At 46.5% G+C, this 25,342-nt stretch overlaps 5 non-coding genes across 5 annotated transcripts; 2 read left to right on the top strand and 3 right to left on the bottom strand.

Moving 5' to 3' along the window:
* Positions 1 to 2,485: 2,485 nt before the first annotated feature.
* On the top strand, positions 2,486 to 2,558 carry TRNAV-CAC. Its single transcript has one exon. It is a non-coding gene; the product is annotated as a tRNA-Val (tRNA).
* A 1,833-nt stretch (positions 2,559 to 4,391) lies between these two features.
* On the bottom strand, positions 4,392 to 4,465 carry TRNAN-GUU. Its single transcript has one exon. It is a non-coding gene; the product is annotated as a tRNA-Asn (tRNA).
* A 5,333-nt stretch (positions 4,466 to 9,798) lies between these two features.
* Positions 9,799 to 9,870, bottom strand: TRNAH-GUG. The gene has a single exon. It is a non-coding gene; the product is annotated as a tRNA-His (tRNA).
* Positions 9,871 to 10,544: 674 nt separating this feature from the next.
* TRNAN-GUU lies at positions 10,545 to 10,618 on the top strand. Its single transcript has one exon. It is a non-coding gene; the product is annotated as a tRNA-Asn (tRNA).
* A 2,807-nt stretch (positions 10,619 to 13,425) lies between these two features.
* Positions 13,426 to 13,498, bottom strand: TRNAV-CAC. The gene has a single exon. It is a non-coding gene; the product is annotated as a tRNA-Val (tRNA).
* Between the last annotated feature and the right edge of the window lie 11,844 nt (positions 13,499 to 25,342).

A 25,342-nucleotide genomic window follows, 5' to 3' on the forward strand; every position in this document is an offset into this window, starting at 1 on the left:
GTTGGGTAATGTGAGTTGATGTTTGGGTCTGAGAGTGAACAGTCAAGAAAGAATTCTTGAGATGTTTTTCAGTGCAAAAAGGTGGTTTTATTAACGCACAGGCATAGGACTTGTGGGCAGAAAAAGTTGCATTATAACTGTGAGGAGTGACAGATAATATAGGTTTTTTTGTTTGTTTGTTTGTTTTTAAATCCTGTGAAGGGGAAGGTGATGTTAGGGCTCCAGGAAATTGAGTCTATAGGTTCCTGGAGGCCTGGCTATTATTAAGATCGTGTTTTTCTTGTAAAGTTGTAACAAGCTTTAGTTTGTTGTAACATCAGTTTCTTGTAACAAACTGATGGAGTTTCATGTCCTGCATGACTGTGATTTTTTTTTTTTTTTTACAGAGAGAGAGACACAGTGAGAGAGGGAACACAAGCAGGGGGAGTGGGAGAGGGAGAAGCAGGCTTCCTGCCAAGCAGGGAGCCCGATGCGGGGCTCAATCCGAGGACCCTGGGATCATGACCTGAGCCGAAGGCAGACGCTTAAAAACTGAGCCACCCAGGCGCCCCATGATTGTGATCTTTATCAGTTGACCATTTGTTTTCTCTTTGTTCTTGGGCAGTCATTAGTGCTTGAGGAATGTCACACATATCCCACCTTGGGTGGGAGGGGAAGGAGTATGTGGAGTGCCAGTTTGCCTTTTCCCCTCAGCTTGCCTTTTGTTATCTCATCAGTGGGGTTGGCTTGTTTTCTCACCTTTTCTTTGGCTGTGTCCTCAACTTCAGCCTCTTATTGGCCTGTCCGCTCTTTGTGCCTCCTCTCCTCTAGCAGAGTCAGGGACCCCACACATTCCTGTTCGGCCTGCAGGGTGGCGCCTTGGTGGAATATGACAGGATCCTGAGAGGCGCAGGTGCCCTTGAAGTGAGTTTATGGTTTCCCCAGTGAGTGCAGTCCTTCACACTCCTGTAAAGTAAAGGCAACTGCTCCCTTTTTTCTGTCCAGGAGGGACCCCAAAGTGTCCTACAAACAGAAAAATGATGGATGGATCTTCTTCTCTGACTAGGCAGGGAAAGAGGGAGATTGATCAAGGAGGGAAAGAAAGGGGGAAAATGTCATGAAATTTCCTGATCTAAAGCTACCTAGAAGTCTGCCTTATCTGATGCCCCCTGTCACTGATGAGAGTGATACGGTCCATTCCTGCCCTGGTCTCCAGTTTGAGCCAGAGGTGAAAAAGGCCAACCACCTCGGCCTGGTGTCTAATAAACCCATTAGATCTTTCAATTACTCAGTTGCATTTTTGCTCTTTAGCAGAGGCAAACCTGAAAACTTTTCAGACATTACCTTTCTCTGAAAATTAGCTTTACCTCTTTGCTAAAATTTACACTCCAAGACCTGTTTTTTTAAAGATTTTATTTATTCATTTGAGACACAGAGAGAGAGAGAGAGAGAGCGCGCGCACAATCAGGGAGAGGAAGAAGCAGGCTCCCCGCAGAGCCAGGAGCCCGACGTGGGGCTCGATTCCAGAACCCTGGGGTCATGACCCGAGCCAAAGGCAGACGCCTAACCATCTGAGCCACCCAGGCACCCCACTCAAAGAGCTGTTAAGCAGGAAAACTAAAAAGGCAAATAAAAAGATGTTTTGGGTGTTGCGAAGTTGAAATAAAACTACCCCTAAAAAAGAATCTCAAGACCAATGAGGGAGAAATCCTGTGATCATGAAATGGGCATGGGCTGTCCCCGGGTCCTCCACATTCAGACAAATCCTGAAACCTTTGTGGTCTATATTCCTCCTGGTAGCCTGATCTTCAAGTGAATTTAATACAGGTCAGAAAACAGTTTGGCCTATGTTGGACATCTTCAAACACACAAATGCCCTAAGGACGTCAACTTCTGCTCCGGAACCTGCTAAAAGATGAAAGCTGTGATTAAAACGTTGGACTTAAATCAGTCGACTAGAATAAGTGACAGCGGCGGGAATCGGAAGGACCCCCTCTGCCGAGAGGACCGCGGAGAAGCGCAGAGCGCAAGGGCCGGCGAAGGACGAGCGCGCGGGTGAGGCGCCGCGGGGCCGGCGGGAGGCCGGGGAGGGCGCGTCCTCCGGGTCCTGGGAGGATTCCCGGCGCCGAGCCGCGGCCACGAGCCGAGAGCACCGACCGCCCCCGCGGTGAAAGCGGCCGCCGACAGCCCAGGAGGGCGGGTGACCCCCCCACGGCCGGGCAGCGGGAGCTGGGGAGTCGGCGGGGCGCCCTCGGCAGCGGGGCCGTCGTTCGGGATCTGGAAACCCTGCGCTCGGTGCGGATCCCGGAGCCAGACTGCCGAGGGCCCCCCGGGGCTTCGCCTCCTGGGGGGAGACGCGGGAGCCTAAGCCGGCGCCGCGCGGGGGCTGCGGTCCCTTTCCCTGAGGCACCGCGGGGGCTCCCAGGGGCCTTCCGCGCTTAGAAAGACGTCGGTGGCACGACCGAAGGTGTTCAGGGCTCGGGCCCGCGAAGCAGCCACCCGTCCCGTTTCCGTAGTGTAGTGGTTATCACGTTCGCCTCACACGCGAAAGGTCCCCGGTTCGAAACCGGGCGGAAACAGTCCTTTTTCCCTCAAAGTTAATCCTCCTAACAGAAGGATAAAAGGGGACGTTGGGTAATAATAGCTGCACCTGTGATTCTCAGGAACCTTGAGAGAAGTGCCATTACTACGCAACGGGCCCACTACCTATGAGTCTGTATTCGTTTCTCTTCCCGCAAGCCGGTTGAAGAGGCCAGAAAGTTACCGGGTTCCCTCCGGAAGCGCCCAGCAATCCCCACTTCAGGTTGGATTTTATATCAGGAAATCCCTTAAAATTCCCTTTGTCATCTTCTAGCGCTTGAATCTTCTCTGCAGGCTGACTTGGGAAAACGATTATGTTATCTCAAGTATTTCCTAAGGGTACTGCTCAGCTTCCCCCACTCTGGAGCAAAATTGCAAAACAGGTTAATTTCCATGACAAAGCCAAAGTAAATAAATCTAAATCCCTATCTGGATCTCAAGCCAAGGATTTGTGGAATCAATATTCCATATCCATACCAATTAAAAATACATATTTTTGTATTTTACCATAATTTTAAAAATGACAGCCAAGGACACTATATTTTTCAAAGACATGACCTTATTTACATATACAAAGAGATACTGGAATAAAAAGACATATGGTGAACCCCAGAGAGTGTAAACTTCTGGGGGTGGAAAAGGGAATGGGTGTGGATAAACAAAATAACTGAAAGACAAATATGAAAGAACCTTGTTAGAGCATCCATGTTAATGTTTCCTGAACTAAGGAACATAATACTTAATCTTATGTACCCAGAATCTAAAAAAATATATTAACTAATCAGGGAAGTGGAATTTTTTAAACGCTATAGAAAAACAGAATTTTATCTAAGTAAACCAGTGTAGTGAAAAACATAAGGAAAATATTTTTTTTAAATACATGATATGGTGGAAATGAGACCAACTATGTCAGGAATCCCTAACACAAAGACTAAATACTGCTAATTATAATGGATTCAAGTCTTCTCAGGGTATGTATAAAAGTAAATTCCAGTTACAGCAGTGTAGTAGACAGAAAAGGGATAAATATTAAGAGTAGTACAAATCTGTACCAAGCTACGCATGAAAGAACTAAAAAGGGGAAAATATTGTTTCAGGATTTCTTTTCCTTTAGTGCCCAGGGGTCTTGGTCACACCGCTTCTAAGAATGAAGAGGTGGCCCAGACAAAGAGTGGTGGGCAGCAAAGCAAAGTTTATTGAGCAAGAGTATAAAGCTCCTGGAGTGGCGGGGTGGGGTGTGGGGGCAAGTGTGTTTCCTTTGGAGCTTCTAAGTTTAGGGGGTTTTATGAGCTCTTTTGCAGAACTATCTTAAGCAATCAGGGTGTGCTGAGTTGTGCCAATCAGGACTCTGGTCAGACATCTGCCTACCTATCAGGTTAATGTCTCCGTACTGATGGTCTTTTTTTGCTGACATCTGGGGGCTTACGTCTTAACTGCCCCTTGCCCGTGATATTGACAAATGCTTTGTGGTTAATTGTCTTATTTTAGGACCTTTTGCACAAGTCATTTCTGCAAGGGCTGCAAAGCAGAATGTCTTATCTAAGCTGCAAAACAGGATGTTAGTGCTCTCTTTATTTTAGCTGTCCGGACTCCATATTTTCTCCTTGGGGACCCTGGCCCTGACTAACTGTCCAACTAACTCCTGATACACAGAGGGCTAAATAAGCACTAATACACACGATATATGGAAAGTGAGGCAGAGAACAACACTGATTGTTCTTGCTCTCCCCTAAAGGAGGTGCACAGGACAGAAAGGTAATAAGTGAGATCTCGACCTTTTTGAAAGAAAGGAGGCCACACAACAAAGACTTTCCAAGTGCAAACAAACACCACGTCCCTGGGTGGGCTCGAACCACCAACCTTTCGGTTAACAGCCGAACGCGCTAACCCATTGCGCCACAGAGACCTAGGCGCGTGTCTGTTTTCCTCCCAACGGAGAGCAAGCACACGCTCAGCGCCAAGGAGAGCCACCGCCTTTGCAGGACCACGATTCAGGTGCCGAGGCTTCCGAACACCCAGAAGGAGGAGTCGACGCGATGTGTTCCTTGCGTTTGAACCCCCTGCGTTGGACGATTCCCATCACAGTGGGAACCAGAAAGATAAAGGGAAGGGGGATGTCGGGGTAAGTGGGGAGGGGCGAGAAGCGGGAAAGAGATCAAGGGTGAAGAGGAGCGAAAGAAAGAAGTATGGATGAGACGAAGAGACTGCTAGGAAATCTGTGAAGAAGCACAGGCCCGGATCTGAAATATGAAAGTTGTTTTATTATGTAGCAGAATGGGGAGGGAGAAAGGGAGAACAGTATGAAAGAGAACGGCACGCACATCTATCTGTAGGAGTCCAAGAATAAAACAGCAAAAGAAGTGTGAATATTTTTACATCAAAAAATTATAGTAAGGGCAGTGGCTCCCAGCAGGACCGTGGTGTGTCGTCACTGTATAGTGGTTAGTGCCCTTGTGGCTGGAGCAACCTCGGTTCAAACCAAGTACAGCAGGGTAGTGTCTGACCAGTCTCTTTGGGGTGCTCTTAATCCCAGCGCCAGCTGTGCACCTTAGTTAGCAGCAGTCGGAACAGAGGATATTTAGGGGCAGAGTACACCCTGGCCCCACAGTGGAAGCAGTTACAAGAGGAGTAAATCCCACAGTGCACAAACCTTCTGGTGGCCGGCCAAAGTAAAACCTTGGAAGTTTCCTTGTCTCCCTACTGAGCAGAAAATATCCCCAAAGATGAAATACTGCCTTTCAAGGGGACCAGACTATAGCTTTCACTAATGAAATAGGGTCCTCATAGCCTTTTTTCTGGTAGATATTTCAAGTATCAGTGTGCATGTGGGAGGGAGGGGTAACAGTAAATGAGAACCAGTTTTCGAGTTTACAATAAAATGCAAACAAGATGTCATGGTCTACCCCAGTTTGTCTCCATCTGCCTTCTGCTAGTATTTATGGGAACAGTAAATTATTGAACTACAGTTCACACAGAGTAAACATCACAGATCTTTAGTGTACACTTGGTTGAATGTGGGCAAATGTAATCATCACCCAAATCAAGTTATGAAAAATTGCCATCATACCCGAAGTGTATGTTGAGCCCCTTTCCCGGTAATTCATACCTGATCTCGCTTAGTTAATTATTAGTTTGAGGTCTATTTGCTATAGGTTACTACTGCTTATTCTTGAGATTCAAATGAATGAATGCTTATTTTTTTGCATTTGCCTTTTTTATGCAACATTATGTTCATTAAATATATCCATATTGACATGTACATCTCTTCTTGATTTTGGTATTATTGGAGTAACTTTGGTGTTGTTTGGTATTAATTAGTGTTATTGGTGAATATTGTTAGTGTTTTGATGAATATTCTGTGCCAGTCTTTCTGTGTACTTGTGCCTTGAAAGATGTACTGCAATTGCTGAGTCACGGGGTAGGTATGAGTTTAACTTTATTAGAAATTGCCAACAGTCCTCTAGAATAGTTTGAACCAGTAACTACAGTTGCAATTGCTCCAAATTCTTATCAGCATTTGGTGTACTAATTCTTTTAAATATAGCCATGCTGGAGGGTGGGTAATATTATCTCCTTATATTTTAATTTGTATTTCCCAAATAAGTAAAAATATCAAGAATATTTTTTAAAAATAGGCTCCACACTTCCACACCTCGAGATCAAGATCTGAGCTGAGCTCAAGGGTTGGACACTTAACCAACTAAGCCACCCAGGCACCCTCAAGAATGTTTCTTGTAACTTTTGGTCATTAAGATATCTTACTTTGTGAAGAAAGTCTATTCAAATATTTTGCCTACTTTTATTTTGTTTAGTTTTTTTAAATTACTGACTTACAAAAATTCTTCACATATTTGAATAATTGAGACATTTTAAAGTAACGTAGCTAATATGTTTTCTCAGTTTGTGACTTAACTTTTGACTTTCATATGGTGATTTTTCGTGAGTACAGGTGTTCAATTTGGATGAAATCTTTTTGGCTTCATTTTTTCGTTTATATTTATGGCTTTTTATGTTCTCTAAAAACATCTTTGTACCAAATATTGTGAATGTATTCTCCCAAATTCTCTATGAGCTCTAGAATTTTAGTTTTTTTTTTAAAGATTTTTATTTATTTATTTAATTGACAGAGAGAGAGAGATAGCGTGAGAGGGAACACAAGCAGTGGGAGTGGGAGAGGGAGAAGCAGGCTTCTGGCTGAGCAGGGAGCCTGATGTGGGGCTCGATCCCAGGACCCTGGGATCATGACCTGAGCCGAAGGCAGTTGCTTAACCAACTGAGCCACCCAGGCGCCCCTCTAGAATTTTAGTTTTAATTAAAATATCTGTGACATATCCTCAAAATCAAAATATTCTTGGGCACTATCAATGACAATGCATAGAAAATACTTCTAAAATGCTCCTAGTAGAATCCATTAGGCTCCCATACTTGTAGGAATGATGGTATCAGCATACTCCATGATCACAGGAAGATTCAGAAATTATCCTTCAAACCTGTCAAGTGCTGAGTGAAAATGACTCTTGGAAATCTTTACAACACAGTTTCACCCTTAGTTGCAATGGGTGTTTACTGGATCTAGGGACAGTCTGCATAGATAACCTGCACTGGTATTTTCTGAATTACATTCTTCCCAAGGCTATCTCCAGTGATTCCTCCATAGTATTTGGCTTCCTTTAGATGGTATTTTACTTTATTTTATTTTTTAGATGGCATTTTATTTTATTTTTTTAGATGGCATTTTAAAAAGCCCTATCTGAGGACTTATCATGCAAACACACACACACACACACACACACACACACACACACTCATACACACACAAACTCACATTTGTCATAATATGTGTCTTTCTTTAGATAGCATTTTAAAAAGCCCTGAGAGCCCATCATGCAAATACACACACACACACACACACACACACACACACACACACACACACACACACTCACACACAAACTCACATTTGTCATATTTGAACACTTACCTCCCTCACACATTCCCCTTCCTCTCCCATCCAGGGCAGGGACCTGACCCACAATCTATCCAGGACCAATTCTAGAAGGTCCTGGGGTGGATCCAGCATCCCACGGGATTGACAATTCTACCAGTTCCATGTATCTCCTAGTCCAGACCTTGATGACAAGCATTTGCCGCTACCTCACGCCTACGTTATAAGGTGCCCGCGGGCCCCGGGTTCACAGCTCCAAGCCACAGGAGCCGAAGGCCTCTTCAGGGCTGGTGTTTGTGTGGGAACACCGGGGCTGGTTGGGTCAGGCGCGTTTCTCCCTCCTGGTGCCGCTTTCAGCCCTGCTTGGGAAATCGGGTCCCCACTCTCATCCTCCTGGCTCTCCTATTTCGTGACTGAAGTGTCTGGATGTAACTGCTTCTTGCACCACACCTCCTGTCCGTCCAAAAGGTGCCAGAGGTACACTCCGCTCATTCCCTACAGCCGCAAGTGTCTGTGGCAGCTCCCGCGCCGGGACCCGCCCATCGAGCTCGGCACCAGGCCGGGAATTTCTCGCAGGCTGGCTGGCGGGCGGGCACCAACAGAAGAAAGGCCACGCGGCCCATATTGGTGGGAAAACATGGCGGACGTCGCCCGAAGGCCTCCCGCTCCATATTCCCTTTGGGGCCAAGTCGGAAGGAGGCACCCCTTCCAGGAACATGGGGGCCCGAGACCAGCCTTCGCATTCAGGCTCCCGGGTGCAGCGCGCCGTCTCCGTCCCTGCCGCGGCGAGTCAGCTGTTCCTCGCCTCTCACCCGGCTTCTTCCTCTCCCTCCTCGTCTTCCACTCCCGCTGTGTTCCTGGGGACAGGAAGCCGCCACCCCACCACCCACCCCCAACCTGCGGAAATGACCCGGCCTCCTCTCCAGTGCTTGCCGGAGGGAGCTGGATCCACGTTTGCCTAACAATGAGAAGAGAGAGAACCTGCGGCAGCAGGCCACCGGTTCCTGTGCGGGTGCTCCTGGCTCAGCCTCTCGACGGGCCCGGCTCAGCGGCCTGGAATCGTTGCTCCTCCTCGAGGGGCCACAGACGTGCGCGGCTCACGGAGCTGGCCAAGTTAGTGTCTCTCCCACCGCGGAGCCGGAGTATATCCTGTGGGGGCAGCTCTTACCCAGAGGAGACACCGGACAGCTGGTCCAGCCGGAGCCCAAACTCTGCGCACGGGACCACTTCTTAACATCGCTTCCGTCGGCCCATCCATCCCTGGGAGGGCCTTGGAGAGAGGGGGAATGATGGAGGAGGACGCACTCTTCAGTGGCAATAAAAATTCCACTTTGCTCTGACTTGCCTCATGCTCCTCTCCACTCTTCCGTTCTAGCCCCTCTAAGGATATAAGAACGGTGGTCTTGCTTTCCTTGCAGAATTTGTGTGTGTTTTGTTTTTTTGGTCCACAGCTCCCTTTCCTCCAATGGACATTTATTCACATATCCACAAATTACTAGTAGAATGGCATTTGTATGAGTCTTTCCTCAAATGCTGCAGATCAAAATTACTCAATTATCTATCATTTGTCTTTAGTTTTACGATGATGTGATGCTTATCATTACACCATTATCATTAACACCAAAATTAAAGTGTGGCGAAGGCAATAACATATATAAAAATCATAATGTTGCTAGATAATGGCTAGATAGAAAAAGTGTATATTCATTCACGTGAATTTGAAGAAAGGACAAGCTGGAAAGTGTATCAAAGGACCATACATGCTTGGATGATAGAAAATTTGTCTTGATCCTGGTGATGATTGCACATTTCAATATTTAAGTAGCTGTCCCTTAATTATTTGGGCATTTTGTTCTGTGAATACACCTAACTATTTTCCTTTTTAGGATAAAACTCAGCTATCTGATGTTAGAGAATCCACCGTAGACCAGGACCAGTCTGGAGTGTATTGCAAACTCTAAAATCTGCTCTTTTTGTGTACAAAAGTCTCACTAATGTGTGAAATATTTCCACCAGAAAAAACACCGACAGGACTAAACCATTTCCTTAGGGGAAGCTCCACACAGGGCTTATTGAGAGCTGGCACCTCATCTTTAGATACTTTCTGTTAAATGGTGAAATGTGGAGCACGCCAGGGGTTTCTCTGTGACAGAGCTACATATAGCTTAGTGCACTATTGGGTTTTCCTCTCTTCTCCTGACCATATTGCACTGATGGCCGTCGAAAAGCGTGGCTCTCTGCCTGCAGGTAAGGAGAGTGGCCCATGCGGCTTGAAACACAAAAAACGGAATCCTTGCCGTGACTCGGATTCGAACCGAGGTTGCTGCGGCCACAACGCAGAGTACTAACCACTATACGATCACGGCGCGCCACGGCCCCGGGGGCAAGCTCACGTCTTGCTCTACTAATTTTGACAAATTCATTCCAGTTATTGCGCTGCTTTGTTCTCGGACAACTGCAAGGTACTTGTGCTGTTTCCCTCCCCATTCTGACGTATTTATCATCTCCACTGTATCCAGCCCGTGCATCTGTACAGGCCTCCTGGGAAGTATCTTTGCAGCGTCCATGCCGGCCCCATTTCTTTCCCTCCTCCTTACACTTCCTCTTTTGATCCCCGCACCCTCCACTCCAGCTGGCTCCCACCCCACCGACCACAGCCGAGCGCAGATAGGCGGGTGAAGGCGAAGCAACCGGAAGAGCCATCACGCGAGCCCACCAGGCGTTCTGCTTCTCTTGGGCCCCTCTTGCCTCAGGCCCGGGGGATGACGGCCCTGGGTGTGTGTGTGTTGGGGGGGGGGGGGCGCTGGCATCTGATTTGGGTATGGAACGAGGTGTGGGGAGGATGTTCCGCTGGCTGCCCTTCTGCCTTTGGAATCGCCCAACGCACGGATTTCAAACGCGACTAACACGCCGTATCGACTCCTCTCGGGTTTTCCGAGACTTTGGAGACTTAACGGCTGTCCTGCAAAGGTGGGTGGCTCCCCCTAGCGTTGAGTGCGTGTGCTTGCTCTCCGTTGGTTGGGGAGGTGCATCTCCACCGGTCTCTGTAGCGCAATCGGTTAGCGCGTTCGGCTGTTAACCGAAAGGTTGGTGGTTCGAGCCCACCCAGGGACGTGGTGCTAGTTTTTAGAGCGTTACAGCGTCTACAGTTGTTTCTACCCTGTGCATCCTCTCACCTAAAGGGAGAGAAATGCCTCTATCACCCTCCGGTCCTTAAGTGTTTTGTGTACAAGAGAAGGACCTGAGCCAAGATCGTCACGATCCTCGGATCCTTGAAGAGCTGGAGGAAAACAGGTCACCAGGAATCCTCAAGAGTAGAGTCATCATCGTTACCTTCTGAATTCCTTTTAACAATGAAGTTTCTTTGTGTTTGTATTTATTTAACCCTTTCCATATACTTTTGAAATTAAGTTGGTTTTATGCTATTAGTATTATAAGTAATACTGCAGTCAAATGCTTAACCAACTGAACCACCCAGGCACCCCTGTTATTTTTCTCTTAATTAGAAATTGTCCAGGCAAAGATTATAGTTAATTCAATTTAATATCATTCAAAGAATTTAACAATAGATCTTAAAATCTCAAAGGGAGCTGACACATAATACAGAAATATATGTTGGAATCATATATTAGATGATACATTAAACATTTACTGAAAGTTGTGAGTGGAATAATTTTTTTTAAATTAAAAAAAATTTTTTTAAAGATTTTATTTATTTGAGAGAGAGAGAGAGAGTGAGAGAGAGAGAACAAAAGGGGAGAGGATCAGAGGGAGAAGCAGGCTCCCCGCTGAGCAGGGAGCCTGATGCCGGATCATGACCTCAGCTGAAGACAGTCGGTTAGCCAACTGAGCCACCCAGGTGCCCCATGAGTGGAATAATTAAGTCACGATGATTTCTAGAATTTTAACTTATTCTTCACTTAAAAGATATTATATGGTATATGTTAGGTATATGGTATTAATTTACTGGAACACATCATTTTAAATTATATAAAGTCAGTTATTGGAATTAAAGTCTGTCAGTGACCAGTAAAACCAGGATAGGTAATTTATGATGTTCAGTGTCACTAGAATTTTGAAGAGAAAATTAATCCAAGACTTGTACAAACTAGAATACTATGCTACCAATATTTTCTAAATTGTTAGAAAATCAGGAAGACAATATAAAGTTTTTAGACCAAAATGATTAAATCAGTCTGATGCATACGAGGAGTTCTCTTTAGAAACGTGACATGACATAAAACATTTTCTATGCCATAATATGTCGATTATTAAAATTCTTTTTAAATAAAGATTTATTTATTTGAGAGAGCAAGAGCATGGAGCAGGGGAAGGGGTAGAGGGAGAGAATCTCAAGCAGACTCCCTGCTGAGCAGTGGAGCCCAACATGGGGCTCAATCTTATGACCCTGAAATCATGACCCTGGGATCATGACCCCGAGACCATGACCTGAACGAAAATCAAGAGTCAGTTGCTTAACCGACTGAAGTACCCAGACACCCCTCAATTATTAAACTAATTTGTTAAAAGTATTTGAAATTCATCCTTACTATCATCTCGATTTTTTTCCCTTGTACCTAGCACTGAGACCACTAATTTATCCACTGCTAAACCTTTTTCCCCCTTCTGAGTTACAGAATCAGCAAGAAAGCAAATGCAAGTACAAAACCTCATCAATAGCATCCTTGGACTCCTCTGGGGTCATGAAAATTAAAGCTGTCACTACCCCACTTCAGGGAGAGACACAATTTTGAACACACACCAATCAGGATGTGCCTGCTTGGACTCAGATGCCGCCAGGACCAGGTCAAGGCCAGGACATAATATCTCACCCCTCCCTGCTCTGGGAGATGCTTTGGACCCTCAGTCCAGGCCTCACTGGCGTTTAGAGATTCAGTACAGAGGCTCTCCGACCCTGGACCTGGGGAAACCCTAACCCTAACCCTCAGGGGGTTAAAAATCTCCCTCTGAGATTTTAAGAAGAGGCTTCTTCATGCTGGGAAGCTGGGAAAAGAGTTTCCTGGACTTGGGTAGTGGCTGTGAAAGAGGGGAATGCTAGCCACTAGACTATCAAACCATGCTAGATCTCTGCTTTAGATTTGCCAGAGGTACAGAGCAAAAGTGGGGGCGACTCCCAGCGGCCCAAGGCTCCCAGCCCTTGCCCCGCTGCTCATCACCTCTCCCAGCCTCGGAGGCGCTTTGGGCTCTGAGGTCTGACCGCAAGGTAACTGGCCTGTGCTACGTTCGAGTCCAGCTCGAGCCCTGTGTGTGGCAGAGCCGAGGCCGTGCTCTCTGTCCGAGCCTCGGTTTCCCGGTGAGTGCGGGGCGGACTTGGCTCGCAGCGGGTGGGGAGCAGAGTCCCTCTACTTTGGGACCTGCCAGCTAGCTCAGGGGCTCTCCTGATGCTGGCACCTGCGGGCTCATTCGGAGGCGCCTGAAACTCTTCCTCTACGAGTCCCAGGCGCAGTTGGTTTTCCTTTGCTCTGTGGGGCAAATGCACCCGTTGCGCCGGCGTGCTGGGGTCGGGAAGGCCACGTGTGCCCCACAGGGGAGACTTGGTTGGTGTTCAGAGCCACGGGGCCCGTCCGCCCGGAGAGCGGATTGAGGCGCCAGGGGAGCAGCTTAGGGGGGCTCCTGGGGGGGGGGGGGGTAGCGGAACCCGGAAGTGGGCCTGGTCCCGGGAGCCCTTCTGGGCCTGACGAACTGGCTGTGGGCTGCTCTCGGCTGAGACTCGCGGCGGACGAGCGAGGCCAGGCTGTGAGGTGCCGAGTAGGCTTTCAGGAAGCAAGGGAACTGCAGCCTTGCTTTGTGTTTGCTTTTCTGAATGGAAAATGGGGCTGCGCCCGCCGCGGCCGCCTTGCCTCAGACGGTCCTCCCTTCTGTCTTCAGAACAACAAGAGAACTGGGGGGCAAAAGGGAGCTGTTTCCGCCCGGTTTCGAACCGGGGACCTTTCGCGTGTGAGGCGAACGTGATAACCACTACACTACGGAAACGGGACGGGTGGCTGCTTCGCGGGCCCGAGCCCTGAACACGTTCGGTCGTGCCACCGACGTCTTTCTAAGCGCGGAAGGCCCCTGGGAGCCCCCGCGGCGCCGCAGGGAAAGGGACCGCGGCGCCGGCTTAGGCTCCCGCGTCTCCCCCCAGGAGGCGAAGCCCCGGGGGGCCCTCGGCAGTCTGGCTCCGGGATCCGCACCGAGCGCAGGGTTTCCAGATCCGGAACGACGGCCCCGCTGCCGAGGGGGCCCCGCCGACTCCCCAGCTCCCGGAGGGGGCCGGTCAGGGGCGTCTGAGGCCCCAGGCGCCCCCGCCGCCCGGCCGTGGGGGTCACCCGCCCTCCTGGGCTGTCGGCGGCCGCTTTCACCGCGGGGGCGGTCGGTGCTCTCGGCTCGTGGCCGCGGCTCGGCGCCGGGAATCCTCCCAGGACCCGGAGGACGCGCCCTCCCCGGCCTCCCGCCGGCCCCGCGGCGCCTCACCCGCGCGCTCGTCCTTCGCCGGCCCTTGCGCTCTGCGCTTCTCCGCGGTCCTCTCGGCAGAGGGGGTCCTTCCGATTCCCGCCGCTGTCACTTATTCTAGTCGACTGATTTAAGTCCAACGTTTTAATCATCCCTGTATGCTTTAGGCAGTATCATAGCAAAGGCTACGTGTTAGGACATTTGACTGTTTTAAAATAATCGAACACCATACAGGCCACTCACGATTCCTGGCCAGTACTGCATTCGTTTGAAGACCTGATAAAGTAAACATCTATTCAGGACCCAGCGGGAGTCCACTCAAATTTCTGAATTGTTCGATTTCTCCCTAATTGGTCTTGAGACTAATTTTGAAGAGTTTTTTTTTTTTTTTAATTTAAATTTTGGTTAGCATACGGTGCAATATTGGTTTCTGGAGTAGATTTCAGTGAATCATGACTTACATAGAACCCCCAGTGCTCATCACAGGTGACCTCTTTAAGACCCATCACCCCCATCTAGCCCATTCCGCCACCCACCCATCAACCCTCAGTTCGTTCTCTGTCCTTAGGAGTCTCTTAGGGTTTGTTTCCTCTCCTTTTGTCCTCCCTTCCCATATGTTCATCTGTTTTCTTTCTTAAATTCCACATATGAGTGAGATTATATGGTATTTGTCTTTCTCTGACTTATTTAGTATAATACACATAGGTGTAAAGTTGCAAATGGCAAGATTTCTTTTTTGATGGCTGAGTAATATTCCATTGTATTCCACATCTTTATCCATTCATCAATCCATGGACATTTGGGCTCTCTCCATTGTTTGGCTATTGTTGATAATGCTGCTATAAACCTTGGGGTTCATGTACCCCTTTGAATCTGTATTTTTGTATCCTTTGGGTAAATACCTAATAGTACAATTGCTGGATCCTAGGGTAGTTCTATTTGTAACTTTCTGGGGAACCTCCATACTGTTTTCCAGAGTGGTTGCACCAGTTTGCATTCCCACCAACAGTGTGTAGGGGGGTTCCCCTTTCTCCACATCCTCACCAACACCTGTTGTTTCCTGTGTTGTTAATTTTAGCCATTCTGACACGTGTGAGGTGGTATCTCATCCTGGTTTTGATTTGTATTTCCCGGATGATCAGTGATGCTAAGCATCTTTTCATGTGTCTGTTAGCCACCTGGATGTTTTCTTTGGAAAAAATGTCTATTCCTGTCTTCTGCCCACTTCTTAACTGGATTATTTGTTTTTGGGGTGTTGAGTTTGAGAAGTTCTTTATAGACTTTGGAAAATAACCCTTCATCGGATATGTCATTTGCAAATATCTTCTTCCAATCTGTAGGCTGCCTTTTAGTTTTGTTGATTGTTTCCTTCGCTGTGCAGAAGCTTTATATCTTGATGAAGTCCCAATAGTTCATTTTTGCTTTTGTTTCCTTTGCCTCTGGCGATGTGTCTAGTAACGAGTTACCATTGCCGAGGTAAAAAAGATTTCTGCCTGTATTCTTCTCGAGGATTTTGATGGTTTCCTGTCATTTAAGTCTTTCATCCATTTTGAATTTATTTTTGTGTATGGTGTAAGAAAGTGGTCCCGTTTCATTCTTCTGCACATTGCTGTCCAGTTTTCCCAACACCATTTGTTGAAGAACAGTTTTGTTTTTACCTTCTATAATGCCCGAAACTTCTTTTATTTGCCTTTTATAGTTTTCCTGTTCAACAGGTCACAGAGTGCAATTTTTAACTTAGGAGGGACAAAGAGGCAAAGGCGGTTTTCACGGAAAGCCTGTGTCTGGAGGGGTTTTCATGTTTACCTCAGAGCGAAGTGCCAACAGGAAGAAATGCTGAGAAAGATTTTAATGCGCGTTCTCTCTCTCTCTCTCTCTCTCTCTCTCGTTTTCCTTTAGAAATAAAGCTTAAAACGTTTGGGGGAAGAAATGTGCCATTTTCTCCAGCAGTTGCTCCTCTTAGCCAATGGTTACCGAGTTTCCTTCACACTCGAAGTTCAAGAGCTCCAACCCTGAGGAAGTAAGGGCAGCATACCCACTGGACACAAAGCCTCAGTGCTGCTCTGTCTTGTTCTGCTTTGCCTCAAAATGCAGTTGAGGATGTGACTGGACTGCATCTTCACCAGCGACCGGAAGGCTTAGCTCCAAAAGATGTGGCCTTCAAAGAAGCATTCAGTCATGAAATTTCATTAGAATTTTCCCCCTTTCCTGCCCTCCAAATTCTATTTTTCTCCTCCCCCCCCCCCCGCCCTGCTCCCCCCGCAGAGACAGTGAAGAGGATTCACCGTCTTTCGGTCGCGTCGGGGGACCCTTTGCGGTTCCGCGCGGACAGGAGAAAGGAATGTCCCTTCCTCTACAGGAGCGGGAAGGGCAGTCAGCGCTCGAGGACCACAGACTAACACACGCGCCACACGCGGGGTTCCCGCACACCCAGGCGAGCGCTCGCTCCTTGGAGCTTCTGTGTAGGCCGCAAGGGAGGGCGCGTGGGAGTCCAGACCCGGCGAGAGGAGCCGCGCTGAGGCGCCCCGGCCCTAACCCCTGGCCCCCGAGGACGGGCCTGGAAGAGGGACAGAGCTTTCCCCGACCTCCCAAGAAAAAGCGCCAGGGCGCTGAATCCCACGAGCTCGCGACTTCAGGGTGACGGAGCCAGTGTGCCTTGCACCGGGGGAGTCGTTTGCCGAAAGCGGGCCGCAAGGAGAAGCGTGGCTCCAGGGCCGCGGCCAACGAAAGAAGACACACGAGTTTCCGACCGAGCGGCTGTGTGGCGGGAGCAAGGCCGGCGTCCAAGAGAACAGTTAGGGCCCGAGCGTGCAGAGCGGCGGCGGAGGTAGGGTGGAAGCGCAGGGCGGCGGGTCGTAGGGGGAAGACCCGGGGTCCGGTTCGGGGCCGCCGAACCTTCCCGAAAGCGGTCTCGGTCCGCGCCGCCTCGGCTGCTGCGTCCCCCGGAGTCCGCCGGGTGATGTTGGGGACCCCGGCGTCTGAAGCCGGGCGCCTCCCCCTCCCCCGTCCTCCCGGCGACGTCGTGTCCACACGCGGCCGCCTCGCGAAGGCGCGTCTCCAGGGCAACTCTGAGCGGCGGCCCGGCCGGGCGACTGGTGCCAACTCTCGTGGACCCGGCGGGCCTCGGGGCGGGACCGCTGTCCCGCCGAGCTCTCGGTCTTTCCTGTGGAATTCTTTGAGAAAGCGGGTAGGGAATGGCCTTAGGGGACAATTCCTGAGAGGGGTGTGGGTCACCCAGAAGAACAAACGGACAGGAAACCGCTTAACGCAGAGGGTACTTGTATCCCTTAAAAACAGGCTGTGAGCAGCTCCCCGGTGGTCTAGTGGCTAGAAGTCGGCGCTTTCACTGCCGCAGCCCGGGTTCGATTCCCGGTCAGAGAAAGTTGTTTTGCATGCGGTCCCTAAATGCCGAGGAGGTCAGGCCTCAGGGTCCGTGTTAACTCCCACGCCGGGAGAGGAGACCCCGGTGAGCCTGAACAGAGACTCCTCTCACCTCAGAAACCTAAGGTTTCACTTTCAGATTTCAGAATCTCCATCTAAAGAGAACTTGGAACTTCCAGTCAACTTCTTAAAAAAAACAAAAAACAAAAAACAACCAACAAACGCTGAAACATACAAAACAAGTTGCAGGAGTGGTGACGTCCTGTATCCCTCAGCTAAGTGCATCAGTTAGCTTTTGCCCCCATTTCCTTTCTCTCTCTCCATAGATATGTTTGAAAGTACCCTGCAGACATCTCAAGAGAACTGGCTGGGCCACTGTTGCTCCTTTCCTTGGGCAATGTCCCTCAAAACCAGCCTCTGCAGGACCTTTCCTCCAAGGCCAGGGGAGGACATTGTCCTCTGGAGGAGGCCCCTCTTGTCCCTTCAGGAACCAGACACCTGTTGCCTTCAGGCTGCTAGAGAAGCTTCGGGCAGGCCGAGTGTTACTTGCCTCTCCCAGATGGTGCAGGCCAGCCGTGTCCTGTGCTTGTAGGAACACGATGAGGTTGTCATGCCTCCAGCACCACCTGCCCTCTGGACTCCTTCTGGTGGCTTTGGTGGGCAGTGGGTCCAGGGCCAGCCTGAGCTCTAGAACCCCCCAGCCCAGGAGACACCCTTCAGGGAGGTGCAGGTGCAGCACCCCTTAGCTCCTGCCCTCCTGACTCTCTGTGCCCTGCAGGGATCTTAAAGGGTCCTGGCCCAGCAAAAGGTGAAGAATCCTTTCTGGTGGTGGGAGGATGAGGGGAGCAGGTAGAAAATTCTTCAAAGGGAAGGGGGAAGTTTTCAAGAGCTTTCCAGAGTTGTCTGTGTTGATGCTCTCAGGTAGGTGGCTACCCTGTGATGATGGTGCTTAGTCTTATCTTGTCCTGGCCTTGAGCTGGTCCTGGCTCCAGTCTGAGTCCAAGTAGACACAGGCAGCTTGTAGTTTGTACTCAGTTGTGCCTCTCCCCAAAGTGGGGTAGTGCCTGAGCTTCTATTTCCAGAATCCTAGAGGAGGATAAGGATGCTTTTGATATTTTTTCCTTACATTTCTGTAGAGACCCTTGAGAAGACGGATACATGAAGGTCTTTCACAAAAGCATTACTGCCTGCTCTCTCTCTGGATACTTTCCCGTAAGAAGAACGAACCAAGGGAAGAAAATTCATTTGACTTAAGGGTGCTTCTGTCTGTTATGCTTTCCTTTAATCCTGAGAAAAATTTCTCATTTGGTGACCTCTGGGTCAGCATAAATCCACACATACACATGCACATTTATACATATGCACATATATACATACATACAAGGCAAGAAAATAGATGCTGCAGGTATTGAAAAGCTAGAAATACAGTTGTACCCTTATAAAACATCATTATCTACATCAAAACAAATAATACAAAGTCAAAAGAAGAGAAAGTAGAGCCAACATGGCAGTCTGTTTCCTGGACTTTGGCCCTGCCCTTGGTAGTGGCCTGTGATATATGAGTAATTAACACTTGGTCTCATGGCTGGTCTTCTGTCCAATTCAAGCACCTAATCAAGGACTGACTTCGGTGGAACGTTCACCTTTTTAAGACAGCGAAATGGCCGGAGACCTTCAGCCTTGGCTATGGAGCTGTTTAAAACATGAAGGCCTGATTAAAGTGGTTGACTTAAAATTTGATCAAAAAAAACCCAAGAAAACAAAACAAAACAAAACAAAACAAAAACCCACAAAGTGACAGAAGCCAAAGGGATCCTCTATTTCTGAAAGAAAGGCAAGGCAGAGTCATTGCAGCTTGAGAGGAATGACCTGGCAGAGCAATGTAATGAAAGGGAAGAGAAAAACAGGGAGGGAAGGAGTCCCACTGCTCTTGGCTTGTAAGGAGCTCTCCCGAGCCTCAGAGAGTGCAAGTCCCCCAGCTTCTGAAGCTTCCAGAAGCTCCAACGTCCAAAGGATAAAAACTTTCAATTTGTGTTTTGTTCCAAATTGGGAGTCCTGACTGAAATGTGGGTTTCCGAATCCAGGATGTGAAAATCCTGGGCCCTTGCTTCCAGGGAAAGACAATATAGCCCCTAAGCGGGGGCCTCTGCAGTACTGAGTTCTCATTTGGCTGAAGCACTGCCTTAGTTCTTTCTGAAGACATTGCTTTTGGCTGAATTTTGCATATCACATGCCCTAAATTTGGACACAGCACAAAGCTCTGTATTCAGGAAGGGGTGGAGACACTACAGTGGAGAGGTTGCCTCACATGTGAAAAATGAAACTAATGTAACACCCTATGTTAGTTATATTTGGATGAAAAAAGAAAAAAATAAAAAAAAGTCCTTTCAGAAATTGGATAGAATTATTTTTTTGAAAGACTTTAATGTACTCTTTTCTGAAAACTCTTGCTTGAAAATGCAAGAAATATAAAAGACATCATTTGCGTCCCTGGAGGGCCCCAAAGGAACCCTGTAAATAGGTCTAAGGTTGCTGAAGCAAGCAAGAGTTGGAAACAAGTTTTGAGCACACCAAGCCTGCCTTCCAAGGAAGGATACACAGTTACAAAGTGCCAAATTCTGGCAATACAAGAAAACTACTTTGTAGACAAGTTTTACCTTTATTTCTAGAGCTCCAGATTAAAATATTTCAGTTATATCCACTAATACTCCACTGGTTTGTTAGGGATTGATTGATTGATTGATTTAAGTGAGGGAGAGCAGGCCAGAACAAGGCGGGCTGGAGGGGAGGAGCAGAGGGAGAGGGAGAGAAAATCTTAAACAGATTCCACCCTGAGCGTGTAGCCTGAGTCAGGGCCTGGATCCCATGACCCGGACACCAAGACCTGAGTGGAAACCAAGAGTCAGCAGCCCAATGACTGCATAACCCAAGTACCCCTAGGGCTTTTTGTTATCTGATTTAAATTTTTTAAACTTATTTTATTTAAATTCAATTAGTTAACATATAGTGATCATTAGTTTCAGATGTAAAGTTCAGTAATTCATCAGTTGCATATAACGACCAGTTCTCTTTACATCAAGTGCCTTCCTTAATGCCCATCACCCAGTTACCCCATCCCCCCACCCCCTCCCCTCTAGCAACTCTCAGTTTGTTCCCTATAGTTAAAAGTCTCTCATGGTTTGGGCGCCTGGGTGGCTCAGTTGGTTAAGCGACTGCCTTCGGCTCAGGCCATGATCCTGGAGTCCCGGGATCGAGTCCCACATCGGGCTCCCTGCTCAGCAGTGAGTCAGCTTCTCCCTCGGACCCTCCCCCCTCTCATGCTCTCTCTCTCTCTATCTCATTCTCTCTCTCAAATAAATAAATAAAATCTTTAAAAAAAAAAAAAGAGTCTCTCATGGTTTGTCTCCTTCTCTGATTTCATATTATTTTATTTTCCCCTCCCTTTCACTATGATCCTGTTTTGTTTCTTAAATTCCACATATGAATGAAACCATATGATAATTGTCTTTCTCTGATTGACTTATTTTACTCAGCATAATACCTCCCAGTTCCATCCATGTTGATGTAAATGGTAAGATTTCATCCTTTTTGATGGCTGAGTAATATTCCATTGTGTACACCATCTTCTTTATACACTCATCTGTCAGTGGGCATCTGGGCTCTTTACATAGTTTGGCTATTGTGGACATTGCTGCTATAAACACTGGGGTGCAGGTGCCCCTTCGGATCACTGCATTCCTATCTTTGGGGTAAATATCCAGTAGTGCAATTGCTGGGTCGTAGGGTAGCTCTGTTTTTAAATACTTGAAAAACTGGTTAGTGCAAATGCCTGATCCAATATATGGGCAGGAGGGAGTAAGGTGTGTGTGTGTATGTAGGCACAAGAAAGTAACACAGTAGCAGAGATCCAATTTGCTGAAGTTCCCAGTCCTATTTTTTTGTGAGGTGCCATTGTTCTATTGTATTTAACATTGTTGGGGTGACATTCTTGGTTAGAACTGAATTATAGTAAGTGAAGTGGTTCTAGAAGAACATAAATTTACATAATCCAGAATTTGTACTGGATTATCTGGAATTGGGTCTTAGACCTGATTAGATTTGAAGGTATTAAGGATCCTGATGTCAGGGAACATCCTCAGTTTGTTGCAGGAATTCTCTGCCTTCACTGCCCGCAGTTCTTGGTCACGCCATTTCCAAGAATGAAGAGGTAGACCAGACAAAGAGTGGTGGGCAGCAGAGCAAAGTTTATGGAGCAAGAGTATAAAGCTCCTGGAGAGGGAGGGAGCCTGAGAGGGTTGCCTTCGGAGTTCCCAAGTTTAGGTGTTTTTATGAGCTCTTCTGCGGAACTATCTTAAGCAATCAGGGTGTGCTGAGTCATGCCAATCAGGGCTCTGGTCATGTATCTGTCTACAGATTAGGTTAATGTCTCTGTGCTGATAGTATTTTTTGCTGACATCTGGGGGCTTATGTCTTAACCGCCCCTTGCCCATGACATTGACAAATGCTTTGTGGTTAATTTAGGATGTTTTGCAGAAGTCATTTTTGCAAAAGTTGCAAAGCAATGCTGGTGTGGCTGTATCTAAGCTGTAAAACAGGATGTTAGTGCTGTTTTATTTTTGCTGTCCTGACTCCATATTTTCTTGTTGGGGACCCTAGCCCTGACTACCTAACTGTCCAACTAACCCCTAACAAGTTCATGGCATGCAGTAGCAAGACATTTACTCAAGAGGCTTTCACTGTTCACTTGCTTGGTTGACTGAAAACTTGCACTAAAAAGTGGCCTGTTGTAAATGAAGTTCAAGTGCCAGAACTTCTTTGGTATATTACAGAGGAAAGTATGCAAAGGCTTAGGGAGATCAGGATGCTAGAGAGGATTTATCATGTATGACAAGCTCATTCACCCCTATCTATATCCTCTGGAAAGATCAAGAATAACACTATTTTGAAGAAGGCTGTGGGAAGTACATTCAAGAAGTACTGCATCCTCCAAGGACTCTGTGGTGGCTGTTTTGGGAAGGACAGTGGGAACTGCTGCCATTGAACCATGATCCCTGAGATTAATGGAGATAATAGAAGATGGAGTTGAGTGTCACGTGACAACAATTAATTCCCAAGGACAAGGTGATCACAGTTAATACAATGGATCCCAGACCTGAAGAACTAATCAGAATGTCTCAGCACTCTTTGTCATTAACTCATCAGTGTCTCTAGATCTGAAATAGATGGGTAGTCTATTAGAGTTTTACTTGATCTGTAAAAGCAGAAACATTTTCGTTCTAGTGAACATAAGTCTGACTTGAATCACAGTAGCCACACATCCTCATCAAATTCACAATCGTAGAGCCCTTTGAATGAAGGGAAGATAGGTTCCCTCAAAGAAAGCTGCTATTTATATGGCTAAAAATTAATACTCTCAGACCTTTAGTCAAATAGCATGTTCATACCAGAGTGATCTGAGTAGAATGCTCTGTTAGTAAAAGTTAACTTTATAACAGAATATTTGACAATTGTACCATAATAAATATTACTTGACCTTAGCTATTATTGGTTATGCTTAATTGCTAAAAAATATTATATAAGGATTATCATTAGGGTTGATTATCAGTCAAACCAGGATGAGGCAAGTTTAGAATTTGAACATTTATTTGACTGTCATGAGCTTTACCTTTAGTAGGAAGCCAAAATAGAGTATCTAACTCTATTTAATTTAATATCTATTTACATATTTAAGCAGAATTTAACAATTTTATAGGAGCATACATACATTGAAGTTATTTATAACAACATTTGGTATTTTTTTAAAAAGATTTTATTTATTTATTTGACAGAGACAGATGCAGCAAGAGAGGGAACACAATCAGGGGGAGTGGGAGAGGGAGAAGCAGGCTCTCTGCTGAGCAGGGGGCCGGATGTGGGGCTTGATCGCAGGACCCTGGGATCATGACCTGAGCCCAAGACAGATGCTTAAGGACTGAGCCACCCAGGTACCCCAACATTTGGTATTTTTAACTTTAGCCATTCCAGATAGATGTGGAGTGATATCTCATTGTGGTTTTAATTTGCCTTTGCCTAATGGCTAGTGGTGTTGACTGGCTTTTCATGTGCTTATTTGAAGTCTTTATATCCTTCCAGGTGAAATATCTGTTCTTATCTTTTTCCATTTTCTAATTGGGTTGTTTGTTATTTTACTACTGAGTTTTGAAATTCTTTTTATATTCTAGACACTAGTCCTTTGTGGGTATATGATTTGCAAATATTTTCTCCTTGTCTTTTCATTCTCTTAACAAAGTCTATTGCAGGGGCGCCTGAGTGGCTCAGTCGCTAAGCGTCTGCCTTTGGCGCAGGTCATGGTCTCAGGGTCCTGGGATGGTCTCAGGGTCCTGGGATCGAGCCCTCTGTCAGGCTCTCTGCTCAGCGGGAAGCCTGCTTCTCCCTCTCCCACTCCCCCAGCTTGTGTTCCCTCTCTCCCTGTCTCTCTCTCTGTCAAATAAATAAATAAATAAATAAAATCTAGAAAAAACAAACAAACACAAAAAAAACCCCAAAGTCTATTGTAGAGCAACGGTTTTTAATTTTTATATGGTCCAGTTTATCAGTCTTTCATTTTATGGATCATGCTTTTAGTGCCAAGATTAATAATTCTTTGCCTAGTCCTAAACCTTGAACATTTTCTCCTACTTTTCTATAAAAGTTTTATAATTTTACATTTTGCTTTTAAGCATGTGCTCTATCTTGAATTACTTTTGTTTAAGCTGTGAGGTTTAAGGCGAGGCACATTTTTTTGCCAGTAGATGTCCAATTGCTCCAGCATCATTTGTTGACAAAGGCTATCCTTCCTCCATTGAATTGCTCTTGCACTTTCATAAAAAAATCAGTTGGACATAATTGTGTGGGTCTATTTGTGAGTTCTCTGTTCTGTTCCATTGATCTATCTTTCTATCCCTTTACCAACACCACACTGTATTGCTTACTATAACTTTATGATAACCCTATATAATAACTTACCTAATCAGGTAAAATGATTCCTCCCAGTTTTTTCTTCTTTTTCAAGATTATTTTAGCTATTTAGGAGTCTGTTATTTCCATATAAGTTTTCTAATATGCGTATCTATTTCTATAAAATATTTTGCTGGGATGTTGATAGGAATTACACTAAACCTATAGATCAGTTTGGGGAGAGTTGACATTGTTACTATCTTGAGATGTCCAATCATGAACACAGTATATCTCTCCATTTATTTAGTTTTTTTCAATTTCTTTCATTAGTATCTTATAATTTTCAGCATACAAATCCTTTATTTGCTTTCTTAGATTTATACCTAAGTATTTAATTTTCTTTGGAGCAATTTTAAATTGTATTGTTTTTAAATTTCAATTAAATTCAATTAAATAATTTCCATGTATTCTTTGTTAGTGTATAGAAATGCAGTTGATTTTTATTTTTTTTGTGAGAGAGAGAGCACAAGCAAGCACAAATGCAGGGGGGTGCAGAGGGGAGGAGAGGGGGAGGGGCAGGGGGAGAAACAGGCTCCCCGCTGAGCAGGGAGCCCAATATGGGACTCTATCCCAGGACCCTGGGATCATGACCTGAGCCGAAGGCAGACACTTAACCGACTGAGTCACCCAGGCATCCAAAATGCAGCTGATTTTTGTGTGTTGATCTCATATCCCGCAATCTTGTTGAACTCATTTATTAGTTCTAGGTTTGTTTTTTCCTAGGAATTTTCTATATAGACAGTTATGTCATCTGCAAGTAGGGACAGTTTTCTTTCTTTCTTATTAATCTATATGCCTTTTATTTCTTTATTCTTGCCTTAGTGCAGTGGCCAGAACTTGCAGTATGATATTGAATAAAAGTCCTGAGAGCAGACATCATTTTCTTGTTCCTAATCTTTGGGGGAAAGTGATGAGATAACAAAAAGCAAGCTGAGGGTAAAGGGCAAACTGACACTCCACATACCACCTCCCCCTCTCAAGGTGGGCGTGGGATAGATGTGACATATT

Source organism: Zalophus californianus, chromosome 4 (genome assembly GCF_009762305.2).
Source record: "Zalophus californianus isolate mZalCal1 chromosome 4, mZalCal1.pri.v2, whole genome shotgun sequence".
NCBI lineage: Eukaryota > Metazoa > Chordata > Mammalia > Carnivora > Otariidae > Zalophus > Zalophus californianus.